Raw genomic sequence first — 20,247 nt, forward strand, 5'->3', positions numbered from 1 at the left:
CAGCTGCCAGATAAAAACATGACACCTTTCATTTCAGGGCCCTAAGCCTACATCTCTCTGCATAGAGTCGTGAACATGGTAGACCTACATGCAAGTCTTTGGTATTCAGTCTATTACGTATCACTTAAACACAGGGTATGAGACCTGCTAGTTAAATGCTAGTTTGTAAACCTAGGCTCCTGTCTTGGCCAATGCCACTACCATCTATTCAGCTCTGCGGATGGGACATCTCAGACTGTTAAATTCTTTCTGCTCCTAACCTCATATATCTAATGGGTCCCCAAGACCTCTCGGCTGAACCTTGTCAACATAGCCAGACCTTGCCCTCTTTGTCCCCTCATAGTCTTATCAGATGCATATTTATTTCAAGAAGATATATCTGATGACGTCATCTTGCCAAAAAGCTCCAGGAGAACATGGATGGGTCTAAAGTCCAGCCTCCTGCAAGCTCACAATCAGTAAATTGTGAACCCATTTATGGTTGTCTGTGCAGCAGTTAGAATGCATCCTTGCCTAGAGAAGGTGTTAAATGTCTACACACTGATGAAACTGAGCTGCCTCTTTTATTGGATCTAGTAGACGGAGTCAGAGTAAGATGGCTTACATCGGAGGGGTTGATGGGAAGAGTCACTCCGACTGGGTTGGAAGGTGCACTTCATTCCTTGCTAAAAATGTATTTCTGTCTCATAGGTACAGGGCAAATCCCAGGAGGATATTCCCTGTAGAATATCAGGATCCACCTTTTATCCCTCTTGTCCCACCCTGAAGCCACAGTCAGAACTGCCCACCTTATGTTGTTGTTTTTACTCTGTCTCATAAAACAAAATCCCAAATCAAAGCACCCTCCATCTGCCAAGTGATCTCCTTCACCAGATTGTCTATCTCAAGCAAGACTCCAGAGGTCTCCATAGACAATATCCCCTTTAGAAAACTCCTGTACTGAGAAGCAAGAATTCAGGCCCTAGTCACTCTGAAGCATCAGAAAACTTCTACGTGTGTTCCATATCGAGGTTCAAACTGCAAATAGGCATACATAGGTGAGAACTTTTGTGGGTGGAAAACGGCACGCTTTAAAAAAAAAGTTAAGTACTGAGTAAAGAACACAGTGACATTGGAGCAAAAAAATCAGACTCCAAAGGTTGAAGATCTTGTCCTAGGCCCTTCCCTTATCATCTAAGATGTGCTCTTGGGCAAATTATTTGACCTCTCTAACCCTGTTATCTCATCTTTAAATTGAGCATAATAACATCTGCCCTACCTAACCCGTAATAATACCTGCCCGGCAACCCAGAGTTGTAATGAGCTGAAATGAGGCAATGTTTGCAGACACACTTTGAAAAGCATAAGCGCTATATAAATGAGTCTTTATTATTAACTCCTTTAGATTTTGGTGGATGATCATCAGTATACCTGACTACAGACTCAGTAAGGCCTTCCTTTGCAGAATGGCTCCATCCTAGCACCTCACTGCTGGAAGTCCATCTTTTCCTTTGAAGATGAGGACAAGGCGCTACCCAGGAAGGGGTGCAGTGCACAATGCAAGATGCTTGCATGTCATGAATACTTTTCACAGAATAAGCCCTCTAGTTATGACTAGGTATGGCTGACAACATGTAAGAAAATATATTGTCCTGGCTCCTTTCAAGTTGTGCTGGGAAGAATTTGCATTTCAATACTAATGTGATAATGTCAAGTTATTCACAACATTTCAAAGCTTCCTCTTACACACCTGGTGTGTTGGAGAAGAACTGGATGTGGCTGTTTTCTAATAGCAAAGGCAATTATGTAGTCCTCTTTATTCTTTGGAATGGATGTGGTTGAGCAATATTAACAGGGCTTGTGTCCTGGACATAACAAAATGTGACATGAAAGTTCAGCCCTCTGAGATATCCCTGGAGAATTAATTAATCAGCATATTCAAGATGTTGAACTTCCCCTCATTACAAATGAGAGGAAACACCTTGTAGATAAAAGTTGATTTTTAATAGAAAACTTCCTTTCACTCTGAACATCCTTTAAAAAAAAGAAAAAAAAAAAAGTATCTAAGGCCAGGGAAATGGCTCAATGGGTAAAAGCACTTGCTGCATAAGCCTTAAGACCTGAGTTCAATCCTTGGATCCCAACTAAAAAGCCAGATCCCTGCCTCAAAGCAAGGTGGAAAGAGAGAGCTAGAAAGTTGTCATCTGACCTCTATATGCTCATACCAGTGCATGTACACACACACACACATACACACACACACATACATGCACACGCATGCACACAATAAATAAATAAACAAGTAAAAGTAAAATAAATCCAAAAGATGTGCTACCTTTTCTTTGGCTACAAATGAAATGCCTGTTTCTTTCACTCTGGGCACCACTCCTCTAGTCAAACATGGGGTCACACAGAGAGGAACTTTTCTATTGAATATAACTGCAGGCTGCATGCAGTCAGGGTTACCTCAGAAAATTACTTTAGATAATCACTACCCTAGACCCCAGTATAGCAAATATTACAAATCAATTCAATTTTGATGATTTCTCATTAAGATGCCTACAGATGGGCTAGTCTAATTATAAAAGCTAAGCCATTTATAATTCATAAGTACAAATTATGCTAAACTAGATAGGCTATATGCTATTAGGATTTCATAAGCTACAAAATGATTGTTCACACAGAGATTTAATTCATAAGTTGGCATTTATATATTTTACCTAACTTATTAGAGTCTCTAGTTAAAAGTTGAATGCAAATAGCAAATTAACATTTATAATTCAGTTTCTTGATATCTATTGTAGAACTCATGATACAGAAATAACACTTTTAACCAAAAGTTAGACCCAGTTTCCTATAGTGTCTTCAACCTTTCCTGAGTGCTATGTTTAGCACTGACTAAAAGTGTTTTTGGGCACCATTTGAAACCTCATTCACTCTTTAAAGAGCTTTAAATCTAGAAAGGAGCCAATAAATATCAGAAGATGGGATAGGTACATAAATTCTTTTAAAATGAAAAAACAGCTCCCCTAAAGATTCACAGCTTTCACGGGATTTCAGCTGCTCCTCAAGTACATCTCGCTTCACATTCTGGAGATGAGGCAGGACCACATTTTTCTTTAAAAAATATGTTTTTAGATTTTATTTATTTTTATTTTATGTGGATGAGTGTTTTGCCTGTATTTAAGTGTATCCCATGCACACAGTGTCTGCAGAGTTCAGAAGAGGGCATAAGGTCCCCTGGAACTAGAGTCAAGGACAGTTGTTAGCCGTCATGTAGGTGCTGGGAATAGAACCCAGATCTTCTGTAAGAGCAGCCAGTGCTCTTAACTGCTGAGCCATCTCTTCAGCCCAGGACCACACTTTCTCATCTGTAAGAACCAGATATGTGGTTTGCCCAGCAGGACAGTAGAAGCATGCTCATGTGGAAATGCTCTATCTAAATACAGCCACCTGGACACTGACAAATAAAACTGATGATCAGAAATCACTAAACTTGCTTAAGGTCCAACATCCACACAGAGAGTACTGTATATTTTTGTAAAAAAATACACTGTGATACTATGTTTAACTGCACCCCCAAGAGTAGCCACAATCTTGTTAACACTGAGACAGAGGGCAGTGAACTAAATTCACCAAAATTCTTTGAGAAACGACAAAAAAAGTTTTGGTTTTGTTTCCACTGCTCTCCTCTTCTCTCTCTCTCTCTCTCTCTCTCTCTCTCTCTCTCTCTCTCTGTCTGTTAAAGAACAACTTAGAGTACTTCAATATGAACAGGAACATTTTCTCGCCTTACCCCTCATCAGCCCCCCAAAATCGAGAGCCTATAATACTGAATTTGCAAATGCAAGTTTTCTTTACTTCTGGGAGATCCATGAGAGGGAGGTGAAAAAGGCTAGGGGATAATGGCAGCCTATGGGTAAAGGAGACATACCACAAGATCAGAAACTGCTGTGACACTTAAAAGTTTCTCTACAAGGAATTCCGGTGCCCAGAAGCCTTGTGAAGCCATCAGCAATTAAAGCCATTTTATCCTTTTAATTTACTTCACATTATTGGCCTCCAATACAATCATTTAGCGTGGTTGGGTAAGGAAGGGGTGGGTCTTTATACAATAGGCATGTGCATTCAGAATACTTGTTGATCTTATGCAAAAATTTGGCAGGTTAGAGCTGGGGAAATCTAAAATGGCTGCTTTGGAAGCTCACTTTGAAACAAAAACTAGCCATTTTCTAGTTTTAGAAAGTGACTAATTTTCTAGATTAGTCCCATTTGTAATAAATTCAAAGTTTTCGCCTTCTGAATCGCCTGACTTTCCAGTTGTTGCCTTGCATGTCCTGAATTCCGCCCAATTTGCTTCTTCAAGTGTAAGATTATTTTATTTTATGTTTTAATCTACAAAGGAATCAAATTGCTTGGCTTAAACTTGTAGGAGTTCTTGAAAGTCCACTTGAGAGATGGGAACTGAAACATTAAGACGTACACCAGTATCTGTTACAGAGCAAAATGAGCTAACAAAAGCAAGCTGTGGCCTACCTCACACACAAGGCACATAAATCACAGTGGCTATCTCTCCCTCCTGTAGCAATTTTGTCCCCCAAACTTCTCTTGCCCAAGTCACACAATATACACAAAACCAGAGAGCTTTTTCTAAGCAGGCCCAAGTAAACAATCTAAAAATCCAAAAAAAAAAAAAAAAAGGCTAAAATATGCAATAACTAGAGGCATGGAAGATGCTCGAATACTGAGGAGCTGGCACAGGCAGTAGACCTGTGGCCTAAAAGCTATCCCTTTGCTGCAAAATACGATGAAATGGTCTTGAATGCCTCAGTAATGAGTGTCCAACTTAAAAACACTAACGGTTAAACCCGAGTCAAGCTCTAAATGTTTACATTGCCAAAGCGAAACACAAGGCACAACCCTCATGATGTCATCCTATTTAGCCATCTGCAGTGTCGAAAACCAAATGATGAAGGTGGAATTTTGAGCAAAGTCACGATTGCCCTCATTTACTTCCACATTTATAGAGTCCTTAATAAAGAGTGTGCACCCTTTGCTTTCTTGTGGAAAGATCAAAGTGACATCAGCTCCTGGACTATAATTGTTTCTCCAGTAAGACTTCGCAAGAGGCAAATCCTGGAGTAAATATCAGTTGGATGTGCACATAACAAGGCCCAGGGAGACACTCTCAGAAGTTGCCTCTTTTAATCTAGCACTGACTTACATGAGAAGCTGTTTTCAGTTCTTTCAGAGCACCACTTCCAAAATGACTGCAAGGCTTGCAAGCCCCAGTATGTCTCAAACCTTTCCCAAGACACCCCAACACTATCTGAGGCACTGAAACTATGGCAACCGAATAAGAAAGCAGCCTCCATGATTAATAGATGAAGATCCTGCGACAGTGTCTAGCTGGGACCATCATTCATGATGCGAGCAGAAATAGCACAGAATCCATCTCAAAAGCCATTAACAAGAATTCTACAAAAACCAGCCCATCTCCATTCTGCTCTACACATGCAAGTTTAGAATGCTATGGACAATTTAGTTTCTGTTTCTTGCTCACTACACAGGCAAGAGAATGTTCTTAGTGACTCAGATGCCCATGTTTTTAAAATAGTGAAAGAAAGGCTGAATAGAACAGTTTTCCACCTGGGTGTCTGAGGCCTAAAAACAAATACATTCAAACCCCAAATATATGAATGAAGTCACATGGTTCTCTGAGGCAGAAAGGAGGAGGAGTTGTTAGTTGTCTGAGGATGTTTGCAGAGTGTAACTGTTCATAAAGCATTCTGATTTCAAGAAAGAATCATGTTTATGCACTAGCTCCATCAGTGTTCTCTGCTCATTCAAGGGCAGTAGGAGTCTGGTGGAAGTGGTGGAAGGGAAGGAATGCACCGGAGGCTCTGCAAGATCCAACATAGAAAGGAAAGAAGGATGCATCACAAACTCATCTATAGAACTCCCAAAGAATATCACACAACAATGAATACACTCTTTTTCTGTTCATGCTTTTTTTTTTCTTTCGATAGCATGTTTTCATTGTATAAATGGCAGATCTGTTCCTATTCTATACACACTTTAAATCAAATCATGGCGGAAGGCTGGCCAATGAGGAGGAGGAGGCCAGAGGACCAGGAAAGGGGTACTTAGCATCAATTTTAGAGAATATTCTGCAGAAACATTTAAATCGGCAAGGATGCTTTGAATTAAATTTTCTACCAGTGGCAATTACAGGTTAGTTGGAAACCACCCAGCAGCGTCTAGTCATGTTAAAGGGAAGTCCTAGGCTATACCTATGAGAAAATATCTGTCACTAACTGCTTTCAAAGTAAGTCATCACACCGACTGCTTGGAAGGATCCAAGGCTTCAGTCTTCTGGGTATGTTAATTACTGACTTATTTCACTCTCTTCATATCACCTTTCCACTTACAGAACTTGAGAAACTTCTTATCCCCCTAGTTGAAAATAACTGCAGTTCTCAAGCATGGAGGACACAAAGGCAGGAAGAGTCCTCAGGAAATCGTGGTGATAATACCAATTTATTTATCCTTCTGTTATATCTTTTAGAATCAGATTTTTCTCACTGATAAGATTTGCCCCTTGATCCAAAGTTCATATTTGGTGAGATGGTATCAGTCGGTAGAATTAAGTGCTGGCTCTGTCCAGTCAGTCACTATTTCCCACTTGTAACACTTTGTTTTTGTTTGGAGACTGATTTCAAGGGTGGTCAGAGAAGAGTGACCTGGTGGGCACAAGGCCACCCAAAAGTAGCCTCGTAGCAGCCACAGCTTCCTAGTGGAGTTTAATAGGCAGCCAAGCCTTTCTACTGCTCATCCCTGAAGGGATCATTGCCAGATTTTAAATAGGGTAAAGACTGTGCACTTGATTTTTAAGTGTTGATATGTGACAATTATTTATTCTTTTAAAAAACTGTAATTCTTTGGTTTCTGCTTTCCCATAAATCCCTGGCCTGTTGCTATTGTTTTATTTGTACAGTGTGTTTTTTAATCCCATGTTTTGGGTGTGATGTTTCAACTTTCAGAGTTAGGGAAAAGATCATCACTCCTCTTCCCCTGAAGTCACTGGTTCACACGATTCTCAGCTTAAACCCTGGAACGCCTCATGGTATAATTGTTATTTGGAGTCCAAGAGCTGTTTCCTTTGCATCCTCTCTCTGTGTTGCAGATCTGCAGTCATTTCCTTCTGTACTCTGCCCCCACAAAGCAATATCTGAGTTTTTGAAATCCATTCCCAGGCCATTTTCCATGGCTGTAGTTACCCAAATAAAAGTGAGGCTTTAATTAAATGAGTGCTAGTATGTGCCCAGCACTGTGCTATGCTGCTTGCACATGTTATTCCATTTAGTTCTGCCAGCAACTACAACACTATCATCATATCAGCATTTTAGAAATGGAAACTGAGGTAAAAGGAATACACACACACACACACACACACACACACACACACAAATGCAAGTGTATTGTGTCTGCCAAGTTTAACATCAGAATTGCCTTCAGACCTGTCCACTGCATTTCCCCCCCAGCAATCTAATGAAAGCCTACTGGACCTTAATGAATTTGCCCTTGTTACTGCAAAGACCAAAACTTCCTCCAGTACTCCTGGTTCCCTTGACAAATCTGTTCTAGATTAATGGTTACATTGACATTGATGTATATGACTGTAGGACTTTACAGGGCAAAAACAATTCTGTTCTCTTTTTATAATGCCTGGCAGAGTGCCACTCTAATGACCTTGCCCAATTAAAGGTCATATTAAAAGCCAGTTGATATTCTGAGTGATACAGTTGCAGCCCACACTCAAGTAGAATTTTTTACTTTCAATGAATTTGAGCAAACTGTTGAGTTTCATCATGTGGTTTACACTAAAATTATGTCAACAGAGTACACTCATTTTATGATTTAGTAGATGATTTGAATCTATCTTATGCCAGGGTCTGCAATGGAAAGGAAGAGTTACCATCAAACTTTCCAAACTTCCAGAGTAGATGTTATAGTTTATGAAATATACTCACATATTTCATATTATTTGTATTATTCTCTCTATAGGACTACAAAGTAGGGGAGTAAGTTTACAATTCACAGAATTATTTAAAACAATGCAGCCTCAGAATTGTCTCATCCAAGAAAGTAAGAGTCTGGAGGCAAGCCTCTGACAGTTCGGCGTAGGGGCAGAAATGCGGGCTAATAGGTATACTACATTCTTCCACAAAACAGTAAAAATTGAAAATTATTAGAAAACTTAAAAAAAAAAAAAGTCAAGGGGGCTGGCGAGATGGCTCAGTGGTTAAGAGCACTGACTGCTCTTGCAGAGGACCTGGGTTTGATTCCCAGCACCCACATGGTGGCTACAAACCACCCTTAACTCCAGTTCAGGGGAATCCGAAGCTCTCTTCTGACCTCTGTGGCATTGCACAACACAGGTGCACTCACATACATGCAGGCAATACACTCATACACATTAAAAAAAAAGTCAAAAGCCGCTGTGACCAGTAGTTAGAATGCAGAACAAAGAGGTCAGGGTCAAAAGCCCAGTCTTCCAGAAGCACTGGATACTTCTTAGTTCCATTTCTTGGCAAGTTGATCTTGCTTAGCTCAGCTTCTCTCCAGCTAGGACCAGGTGTCTCACAGATGTGTGCTTTTGGCCATCAAAGGGACTGGGTGAGCTTGTGGGAATGAACAGGGGCCAATCCATCACTAAGACTGGGAAAACAACACACAGTGAGTGTTCCATCATGCGTATGTCTATGGAAGATAGGAGGCACACAGTTATGCATGCAAGAAGGATCTCATTTGATAGAAGCAGGATACAAAACAGAAAAGGCAGACAAAAGAGACTAGTTATCTGCAAAAAGATGCCCTCTTTATTCATTCAACAAACATCTGAGATGGAAGGCTGGTGACGAACCAGGCAGTTTGTGGGAACTGGAGAGACTATGGTGAATAAAAGGGTTCATTCTCTTGGTATTATGTTCTAGTAGAAGACAGAAAATAAACAAGGACAATATATAGTTTGTTGGACTGTGCAAAGGAACAAAATGAGGCCCGCCTACAAGAGGTGTAGGGAGGACTTGAGGTGAAAGGTGAAGTAAATCAGGTGAAGGAAAGGCTTTACTGAGAAAGGGACATTTAAGCAGAGACCTATAGGGTATAAGGAGCAAACCATGCAGCTGGGGAAGAACTTTCCCAAGCCCCCCAAAAAGTCTGTGCAAAGACTTTGCAAAGGACCCCAAGGACCACATGCAATGCATATGTAGGTAACCTCAAAGAGGAGCAGAAGTCAGAAGAGGGCTGAGTGCAGAGGCCAGAGAAATAATGTTAGCTTCTACAAGGATACGATGGGAAAGTACTTGAGCAGATGGTTATCTGAGCTAGTTTAGGTATTTACTTATTTTCAGTTACTCCTGTGGTTTAGCTGCTATATTGTGGAACTTTGGTAGAGGCCAAAGGCAGAAACAGAAAGACTGTTGGGACACTGGCACCACAACCAGCAGAAGAGGACAGTGCCTTGGAAATCATGAGGTCAGAGAGGTGAGGAAGGACAGTGGCTTGGCCATGATGAGGCCAGGGAGGTGGGAGACCTGGAGGAACTGTGTGTACATCCTGAAGGTGGATCATCAGCACTGCAGCTGGATTATGTGGTGTGGCAGAGGCAAGAGTGAAGAATAACATCTAAAGTCTGGAGCCTGAGCAATTCAAAGACTATAATACCATGGTAGAGATTATGAGGAAAAAAACAAATTTCAGGAAAAAGAGCCAGAATTAGGCTTTTTGAACATGTTAAACTTGAGATATCTGTTAGGTCCAAGAAGATCTACCTACCCAGCATTCCCTGGTTATTTGCCTGGTCTGGATGAAGTCTGAGTGAAGATATTATATGGGAATCGGTATACTGTAGCAGATTATGACTCTTCATTAGTGTAATTAGAATTATTCTAATAAAAAAGTTTGCAAGACCTCATCTGTTTCACAAAGCAAGATACCCTTGTGTACATAGTACACTGCAGTAGTCTAATGCTGAGTAGTCTTGAACGCCCTTCTCCCTTGAGGTTTGTGGGTATGACATCTTATTTGCCCATTTCAAAGGGATTAAATGCCTCCCTCCCTTTCCTACCTTACCATATCCCCAAGAGGCAACCATGTGGTTGCCAGCAGAGAATAGCTCAGTTGTTCTTGTAGCACATTTTAAGGCAGATGAGAAAAGCCTTCACTCTGGAATAGAAATATCTCAGAAGCAATCTGGTTCCAGGGTACCCTGGAAAAAGGACACTGATCTGGAAGGGCACAGCAGGATGCTTCTAGCCTTCCGCCTTCTCCTGACACAAATGTGACTGCTCTAACACAGGGTTCTTAGGTAAATATGTTAATAAGCTACCACTCTGGGAGCAGGACAATAAATTGACTAACCTGAAGGAGGGTGTGGTAGGGAGGGGCAATACAGAGATCAGCTTTACATGGAAGCAAATGGCAGGTGCCTAATTAAGGCATTTGTAATTAGTTTGGCTTGCTCTGTGATTTCTTTATGTAAACAAGTAAGATGGGAGAATATGTTAGCTCTCTAAAGCTAGCTCTAAAAAAGCTTTTTGTCACATCACCACTCTTAATACTACTGTGAAGAGAGCTAAGCTACAATATAATAGAGTACACACACCTACCTCTGTGTTCAAAACAGTATTTTCCCCCATTTCATGTGGAAGTACCCATTGACTCAAGGCATGGGTACTTATTTTAGATTTAATTCAAGTCCCCAACTTGGATACCTTATTTTTATTCAATGAGGATAACAGCCTTTGTAACTGCTGTGATCCTATTCAACACACTCAATTTCACTAGTGCAACATTACATGCCTACTCAAAATGAAAATGCTGTATTTTTTTTAATGATAGCAAAAGCATTCCTAGACATTGAAAGAACTTGAAGGGTGTGTGTTAGTGTGCAAAGAGTTGCCTTTATTACCACTTTGTAATAACCACTTACTTGAAAGTACAGACTGTTTTCACTGTAGGAAAACTAAACAGGCCTGCTCTAGAGGAAAAAGGTGAGATGTCTGGCTGGTCCATTCATCCATTTATTCATTCATCATTTGCTTGAGTGCTCCACACAGGGCCATGCCTATTTTTACCCTACTTAAACTTTTACCCTACTTGTAGTGATTTGGGGTGTCTTAGTTCACATGCATTATTGAGGATATGGTGATATCTAAAGGGTTATAGCTGTAAAATACAACAATGGAGAGACTGGCAGTTCAAACACTGTAAATAAGAAGTATAAATAGGATGCTTCTTTACTTCAAAGTCAATTGAAAACTCCTAACAGAATCAGGTTCTTAAATTGGATGCTCATTTTTGTTTGCTTTACATTGGCTTGCAGAGTGCTTCATTCAAGAATGTGTAAAACCCTAAAAAAGGGAATGTGAGTTACCCAAGATTCAAAGAGAAGTATGTAAACAGGAGTGGGTAAACCAAATTCAAACAGCTAGTACAATTATGTTTTAACAGATAGTTTAGGTTAATAGGTGGAGACATAGATCTGCCACTATGTTTAAGGTTAGGTTAATAATTAACTTTGTTGCCAGGAATAGTTTAATAAAAGTTTATTGTAGAAGCCTAAACATGGGGTTCATAAACCATACACAATGCTTGCAAACCTGACTTCTGGTAGTCATTTGGTATAAAAAGTGCGGAGTATTTTCATTCAAAATTGACTACAGGCGGTTTTACTCTGGGAGAGAAGGTAAAAAAAGAGGATTCAGGTATCTGAAAACACCTCCTGCCACTTCAGTAGTAGATGTGGATTTGATGCTAAGATACACGTCCACCAGTGGAAGGAAGGCCAGCAATGACCAGAATTAGAGACAGAAGGCAAAAGCTCTCCACCTTCTGCTCAAGGAAGACATGAAAGGCAGACCTGTGGGAGCTTACAGTAAGTAATAGCTTTTCTGGGACCTATAAATGGAACACAACAACTGGGTCAAATGGCAAAGAAAGTTAGGCATGTAGTGTGTGTGTGTGTGTGTGTGTGTGTGTGTGTGTGCGCGCGCGCGCGCGCGCGCCTGGGTTCGCCTGTATTTTAAACCTTCCACGGATCCCATTCAGTAGTAACTCTGTTTCCATCCGGAATAAACAAGGAGCAATCCCTCTGCGGCGGTGCCTGGTCACCGCACTCCCAAAGCAGCCACATCCCTCTCGGCAGACTAAGGCGGAACTGCCGGCAGGACTATCCACTTCCCTACAGGCAGCAGGCTACCCCTAGAGCTGCTTGCCAGGGTGGGAGGACAGCGCCTCCAATCGTTCCTCTCTCCTTGGCTCCTGGCTTACCTAGCTGCTCCGCTCCTCCCAGGACAAGTGCGGGCTGTAATACTGTGAGCCGAGATCTGGAGCTTCGGGATGCTGCGCTTGGGGCTGGAGACTTGCAAGCCAGAGACGAAGGGTCAGCGCCCCTGTCCACCACTGTGGTCACGCCAGCATCCTATCCTGATTACAGCATGCATCCTACCTCCCCCCCACCGAACTACTCCTCTCCAACTGCTTGAGACACTGGTCCAGCAAGTCCGCGGGCCAGGAGGCGCCACTCTCCAGTGGGCAGCCATCTAGTTCCTATTCACATCCCGGTTGCTCACTCAATTCCCTTTGGGTCAGACTGAACACGCAGAACCTCAGTCCGGTGGTGCTAGCAGTATTTGGCTATCACAGAAACTTTCCAGAAGCGCGGGGTGCAGAGGCCCTCCACTGTCAGGGGGAGGAGGCGCTGGGAGAGGGGTTGCGGGTGAGCGGGAAAAACGTCTAGGTCCGGGAATGCAGCAGCCAGACTACGTCTGCACCGCTCCGGGGAGACCTCAGCATCCTGCTTTGCAAGGTCTCCAGTTGTGGAGAGCTAAGAAAAACGCCGAGAATAGGGAAAAGTCACAGTTCCCACCCTGACAGGGTCATTAACAGGGCAGTACACGGTTGGCTCCCGAGCGCCCCGCAGCCCCAGATGTAGAGCTCTATGACACAAGAAGGAGTCAGGACACCCACAATCTGCAGCCCGGAAGAGCCATCATGTGGGTAACAGTCCCAGGGCTATCTCTTGCCAGGTGTCCCCACCCTTCCCTCTTCGGGAATACCTCTTTTCTAGAAAGGGACCGCACAGGTCCTGGTGGAGGGCGCAGCAGGGGTCAGCCCCAGCTTGGAGCGATCTGTGCACGAGAGCGACTTAGCTACGACGAACCGAGCATTACTCACTAGGGTGGGAGCTGAGGCAGGGGATAGGACCTAGGGCGGGGGCGCCGCTCGGAGCCAAGGCACAGCTCCTGGACACTTCAGCAAACAAAGCCCGGAACCTCTGGTACCAGCGGCGACTGGAGCGCGGATCTCACCAAGAGGCAGGGCGCGCGGATGCTCGGGGCCACTACAAGTTTCATGCAGTCCACCGAGCCCTGCCCAGACCCCTCACTGATAACAAAAGATCCCCATCTCTCCTCTGCGGTCTCCGCACAACCATTTCTCCCATCACAGCACCTGAACCTGTGGCTGGACCGAGACAGCGATGTTCTACCCAACCCTCTGTGGTCCTCGAAGGCAGAACCCTTTCCCCTTCCCCAGGTTTCGACCCCAGGATCTGGCGCTTCAGAGAATCACACCCTGCTGGGTCACTCTCCTCCGTGCTGGCCCAAGAGTGAGGACCAGCCTGGGGTCCCTCACACACCACCGCAGGGCAGGGCAGCCATCCGCAAGCTCTGGGTTCCGGGCGGCGCCGGTGGTGTGCGCGACGCGGGTGGGGAAGCTCTGGACGCGGAGCCGAGCGGTGTTTGGGGGCTCAGGGCTGCGAGGAGCTTCAGGCAAGACTCTGGCTACTCCCCCGGGAAGGGACAACGCTCAGGAACCCGAGAGAGCAGACCAAATCAAACCCAGGCACTACAAAGCCCACGGCGCGCATCCGCGGTAACCCGGGGACCCTCACCCCAGCCTTGATCAGGAGGTGGGGCACGGGGATGCCAGGGCCGTACCTTTTCGGTGCATCGACGGGCAGGCGGCCGCGGCACGGAGCGGACTGACACAGAGCGTATCCCATTTAGTAATCCATTATCGAGAAGATCTCTCTGGGCCTTGAGCTGCGCTCTTTGCTTTGCAAGCCTTTGTCATTCCTACATGTGTGCTTGTCTCTTTGGGGGAGTAGGGGGGGGGTTGCAACAGTCGCGGCGATTACTTTCTGGGATGCAAGCAGGCTGTGTTCATCTCCAATAACAGAAGAGGAGAGAGGGAGAAAAAGAGCCCCCCAATGAAAATGGAAAAAGAAAAGAAAAAAAGAGAAAAGAAAATCCAACGAGGACCAGGGTAAATGTTCAAGAAACTCTTTTCCAAATCCCAATTCCACTTGGATTCCACTTCTGAGTCCCCTCGGTGGTGTCAGCGCCGATTAACAAGTCATTTCAGGGCGGGGGTCTGGCTAGGGGCTGAGGCAGAGGTGCCGGGCTCTGGCGGGCTGGGCAGCCGGGAGCGCAGGGTCCCGGGTGTGGCGACGCTGATCGCGGCCGCACGCTCCTAGGCGGGCATCGCGGGCCCGGAGCACCGCGGAGAAGTGCGGGTGCTGCGTCCCGAGCGCCTAGGCAGCCGAGTGCGTGGGGAGCGGAGTTGGCTGCAGCCTCACCCGGTGGCGCTCACTACTCCAGTGTCACAGGAGAGGCCGACGCTCCCGGGCGGAGCCAAGTCCCGGACTGGATTGCGCAGAGCGGACTCTCCTCCTGCAACCCCGCCTCCCTTGGCTGGCGTCTTCTCCGACCCGCAGGAGAGCAGTAGTGGGCGTGTGTGTGTGTGTGTGTGTGTGTGTGTGTGTGTGTATGTGTGTGTGTGTGTGTGTGCGCGCGCGCGCAAAAGGAAAAGAGGGGACCAGATGCGGTGTGGCTGCAGGTGGAGCTTAGGATGGACTGGCTAGCGCGGCTTCCTTCCACCTCAATTCCCCGCCCTGGGGCTCGCTCTCCCGTGGTCCCGGCGGGGCCGACTCTGGGAGAAGGCCAACACTCGACTCCCCACCCCCACATCTGCTCTAACAAGGGGGAGGGGGGGGAAGAAAGAAAGAAATTAAAATCCGGGGCAGCATTGCTGAGCCCTGCCAAGTCAGAAAAATAAATAAAAATAGACTTAGTGAGGAGCAAGTTACAAGAAAGGATTTGTTCATCGATTTTCTTAAATGGAAAAGTTTAAAAGGACGAAGGTAAGTGAACGGCGGGCCTTTCTATTTCTGATTACTGTATCACGACATAGATTCTAGAAGTGATGGACGCTCTTCCTACCAAGATGAATCCGATACAAGACGGTGTGGTTAAAAATAACTTGGACGATAACACAGTTATTAGTTAAGCTCATGCACTCGTTCATAAAACATGTTAAGTAAGCATATACATTACAGTTCTGAGAACCTTATTAACGACCGCGATCGGTTTTAAAACTTTAAAGTCCATGATGTGGATAGTTCTTAGAAACGAGCAAACTTTAGAAATAAGACTCAAGCCAACGCGAATCCAACAGCTTCATGTAAAAGGAAAATCGCAACTAGTTCCAAGGCGCTATTGTTATAATCGCATGAAGAATGGCAGGCACAGCCTTTCACCGCCGCTTGGACTTAGAATAGCCAAGGACTTTTGCGGTCTCAGGCTTGTGCCAACTGGTCAGGCCACACCAGGTCCCCTCCCCCGGCCGCTGCTCCCAGCAAGCAACCGCGCGCCGGGGCTGCGGCTCCCAGAGTGGGCTTCGCAGATGGTGCCTTAGCCTTCAAAGAAAGTAAACACGGGTGGTCACGCAGTTCCGGTAGCCATCTCTCCTAGTCATTAGGTCAGCTGAGAAAGGAAAGCATGAGGGATATCGGAGTCTCAGACCCACGTTGGCCGAGAAGCCTCACATTAGAAATTGTACCTGATCCCTAATTGGGGCTAGCGCTACTAAGTCCACATACCCTGTTTTCCATTCCTGAATGTACAAAAATCTGCTTCTGAGTTTTCACAAAAGAAAAATAAATACGCGACAATGACCTCCACATCCTCATCCCCCCCCCCTCCCTTTTCTTTTTCCACAAACCACCTGGGAAAAAAAAAAGATGGGAAGAATGATTAAAAGGAAAAAAGTTCTGTTGTTCTCCAGAACTGCCAGCAGGGGCCACTGTCCTCACCCTTCCCGGGCCAGCAAAAGACGATTCAGATCCAGGGTGGCTGGGGGCGCGGCCCGAGATGCGCGCGCAGTACCAGAGGCTCCAGGAGCAGCAGTGGGAGGGGGCTGGGGATAGGAGGTGGCCAGATAAAGCTCTGGAGCTCAGGGTGGGGATCACCTCCCAGTGCTTCTCTACTGGCTTGCGGACTTTGGGGGACAGGCTCCCACGGCCGAGTCTTCTCTATTTAACATCCAGATTTCGACGGATGATGGGCAGATTCCATGCCAGACGGTCCTCTGTCCTGCATCTCTGTCCTGCGCGGGTCTCCTAGGCTCCCTCTTCACTCCCTGTCGCTGATTTACATGCTAATTGTGTCTGGGAAAAGTTCTTTAATTGGCAGAATTAGGCAGAGCAAACGAATTGTTTCACAGACTGAACCAAATTAATTCCGGTTTAGCTCCTTCCCTTGGAGAAACAAACAATTAAGTTGTCTTGTTTGCTTTATGGATATATTGGAAATACCCCACATCGAGTTTCAAGATATTGTTTGACGGTTAATTATTTTCAATATTAATACTTGCATGTTTAACTTGTAACACTGAGCCACGAGGTGAGAGATTAAATTTACCTAATTTAAAATTGCAGAATACAAGAGGGAAAGAATCTGAATTTACTTTTGACGGCAAAGAAATACCACCCAGAATCTTACTGGCAATTATTAGATCCTAAAGTCGCAGGATCCAATTAGGCGCCCAAGATCCTGACCACGTGGTACTACTTTTCCACCTGCCAGAGAAAACTCTAGGAACCAACCAGAAGCTTGGGTTGAGCTGCGGAGAAGTTGGGAAGTCCTTGCAGAAGCACCTGAGGAGGCCAGGGAGGAAATCTCACGGTGTCATTTCTCCTTAGATGCCTCCCATTTTCCTAGAAGCTTTAAGGTTTCAGTAAAATCACCGCCCCTCCAAAACTGCTCCGGAAAAATGCCAGTGAGAGTAAAGAATCATGGAATGTTAAAACTAGAAAACTCAGCCGGTTTTGTCGTTAAGTGGCATGGAGTGTAGTGTCTCTGGAGGCCGGCTGGGGTTAGGCAACTTATTAGTTGGTCATCTTGGGCAAGTCACTTATCTTTCCAGAGCCACAGTGACCTTATCTCTCCGTGGAGTTCCTATCTTACTCACTTCCCAGGATGGTGCGGATTAGCCAGTGTGGATGGAGAATCTAGGGCACTCACTTCACCATGAGACTTAACAAGCATCACTGTCCTCCTATCATCCTCCACATCAATCCTGATCAGCACATTTTACAGGGGTCAGATGAAGGCACAGAGAAAAAAATGTGGCCCGCCTTATGTCATGAATTGGGTCAGTGCTGGAAGCTACTCATAACGACTCCCTTCAATAAATGCTTATAGGACAGCATCCACTTCCCTTCAATCACCTGGAAAAGTGGGGAGGAGGGTTAAAATAAGAGAAAGAAAGGAAGAAAAAAAAAAAAAGGTAAGGTCACCCAGCATCCCTTTAAAGACCACAGCTAAGTGATGCAAAACAATGCTGCTTTAAAACAGAAAAGCCTGGAAGAAGGATCTCCCGGCACTTAGGGTTCCCCTGCTCCATGGGTAGATATCCTTGGGGACTTCAGGGAGCCTGGTTTCAGGATATTACCATTCACATTCAAGAAACCCTGTATCCTCCGTGCCTTCTCCAAACTTTTCTGCTTGAATACATGGCTTTAAAATCTACTTGCTTTTAGAATTTCCAGAGAGTGTTTTAAAGGACACAATAAAACTGCCCAGGCTTCAAAGATTTAGATTAGATTCATCACCTGGGGTAGGACCTGAGCATGATATTTGTTAGATCTCTCCAGACATTTCTAATGGGCAGCCTAGTACAACCATTGTCACAATGCATCCTTAGTATGTTCTGAAACAAAGTTTCTCTCTCTCTCTCTCTCTCTCTCTCTCTCTCTCTCTCTCTCTCTCAGTCTCTCTCCGCCCTTCCCTCCAATTTCTTGGCTGCTTTTTTTCATCAACACCCATCTTTTTGTCAACATCAATCTGCCACTTATTAGCCAGTTCTGAATCGCATGTACATTATTAGCTTCTGCTCTTGTGCTGGGCAGTTAAAGTCTGCTAGAAAAAATAAAAGGCAGTATGATGATTGTGATGGTTAATCTTGAATGTCAGTTTAATGGACTCTGCAATCAACTGAGATGCAAACCTCTAGACATATCTGTGAGGGTATTTTCAGAGAAGATTAAGTGGAGAAGACCCTTCTCTGGAATGAACAGCACATTCTTACACTTGGCCTGGTTAGAAACAGCTCCAAGAAAGAGCAATGTTATATGCCTTTCTGCCTGGTTTTGCTTCTTCCTGGTCAGTTTCTCTATCGTTGTTGTTGCTCCTGAAGCTGTCTTCGTTCACTAACATTAGATTCCAGCTTCTTCAGCTTTCCAACATGGGCTGAAGACCAGCAACTCTCCAGGAATCTTCCGGGCCTTCAGTGGCCGGACTGAGACTTCTGAGTTAGCCAACTTCATGGACTGAGAAGCTAATGGGTTCTCACCTCACTGGTGTGTAGATGGCCACTATTGGACTACCCAGAACTATTGTGTAAAACAACCTAGTAATCTTTTATGATGTATACTCACTGTGTCAGTTCTATTCTAGAGAACCCTGCCTAACACAATGGTTACTGACAGCACACTTTATCAGATGGATTGTGTCTGCCCTGGACTCATGTTCTGTGTCCCATCTTGTGTGGTAACAGTATTCCTTATTCAATATGAGGCCAGCCCCTTCCTATGTTCACCAGAGTTGACCCATTCTCAGAAATTCTGTCCAATTGTTTGTAGTCCCTCTCCTGAGTCTCCCAATCGACATGGAAACAAGGTTACACATCATCTTAGAAAGAAGGTCTCCTTGGGTCCCCTTTTCCTTTCCAACCACCCTCTGATCTCCTTTCCAAAGTCAAGTGTCACCAAAGATAGTTGATGATTGATCACCTTGTTCATTTGCTCATTCTTCCCTTTGGTGTCTGTTCCTAGCTCTCTATCAACAAGACTACCTAAATTCTTCAAAGGTATCCACTGACATCCAGTGCAGTGGTTTTCATTTTATTTGAATTCTCAGCAAAGTGAACATGAACATGTTATTTCCTTGTCCTGTGGAAGAGTTTCTGCTCTTGACCTCTGTGGCACACCACGTACTTCCTGCTTCTTTACCCACTTCTCTTTCTTTTTTTTTAAAGCATGGTTTTTCCCTAGAGGAAACCGAAAGATACAGAATTATAACTAACATCTCAGTTTTCACCACTCAGAATTAATAGCTGTTCACATTTTGTCATATTTGTCTCCCCTTTTTAAAAAATAAATAAAATATGTTTATAACACTTAATTTTTTGGCGGGAGACATGGCTCTACGGTGAAGAGTACCTGCTGCTCTTGCAAAGAACGTGGATTATAGTTGTGGATCATAACTTCCTGTAACTACAGTTTCAGCGGATCTGATGCCCTTTTCTAGCCTCCTTGACTACCAGGTGCGTGCACGCACACCACACACACACATACACACACACGGTACACATACATACCTGCAGGCAGAACACTCAAACACATAATTATTACTTTTACTCTTGAAAAATAACAGGGGCTGGAGAGATTTCTCAGTGGATGCCTGCACTTATCCGCACACAGACATGCACACATACACATCATTTAAAATAAAAATACATACCCCAGATAGCCAAAGCAACCCTGAGCACAAAGAGCAACACTGTGGGGATTACTATACCAGATCTCAAAGTGTACTACAGAGCAATAGTCATAAAAACAGCATGGTACTGGCACAAAAATAGACACATAGAACAATGGAACATCATTGAAGATCCAAACCTGAGTACACACAATTTCAGCCACCTGATAATTTGGCAAAGGTGCCAAGAACACGCAATGGAGGAAAGACAGCATCTTCAACAAATGGTGCTGGCAAAACTGGATCTCTACCTGTAGAAGAATGAAATTAGATCCTTATCTTTTCCCTTGCACAAAAGTCAACTTCAAATGGATTAAAGACCTCAGTTTGAAACTGGAAACCATGAAACTATTAGAAGAAAATATTGGCAGTAACTTAC

At 44.4% G+C, this 20,247-nt stretch overlaps 1 protein-coding gene across 4 annotated transcripts in view; it reads right to left on the reverse strand.

The window, feature by feature from the left end:
* The window catches only part of Sema6a (semaphorin 6A), a 128,968-nt gene extending 114,269 nt beyond the window's left edge, over nt 1-14,699 (reverse strand). The window contains exon 1 of one of the 4 annotated variants that reach the window (XM_008825281.3): nt 13,986-14,699. The gene's annotated coding sequence lies outside the window, so the exon portion shown is untranslated. The remainder of the gene's footprint in view (nt 1-13,985) is intronic. The other 3 variants (XM_008825282.3, XM_008825279.3, XM_008825280.3) reach the window with 3 other exon arrangements.
* Nucleotides 14,700-20,247: the final 5,548 nt, after the last annotated feature.

The sequence above is a fragment of the Nannospalax galili genome, unplaced genomic scaffold, assembly GCF_000622305.1.
Source record: "Nannospalax galili isolate Female #2095 unplaced genomic scaffold, S.galili_v1.0 scaffold128, whole genome shotgun sequence".
Taxonomy (NCBI): Eukaryota; Metazoa; Chordata; class Mammalia; order Rodentia; family Spalacidae; genus Nannospalax; species Nannospalax galili.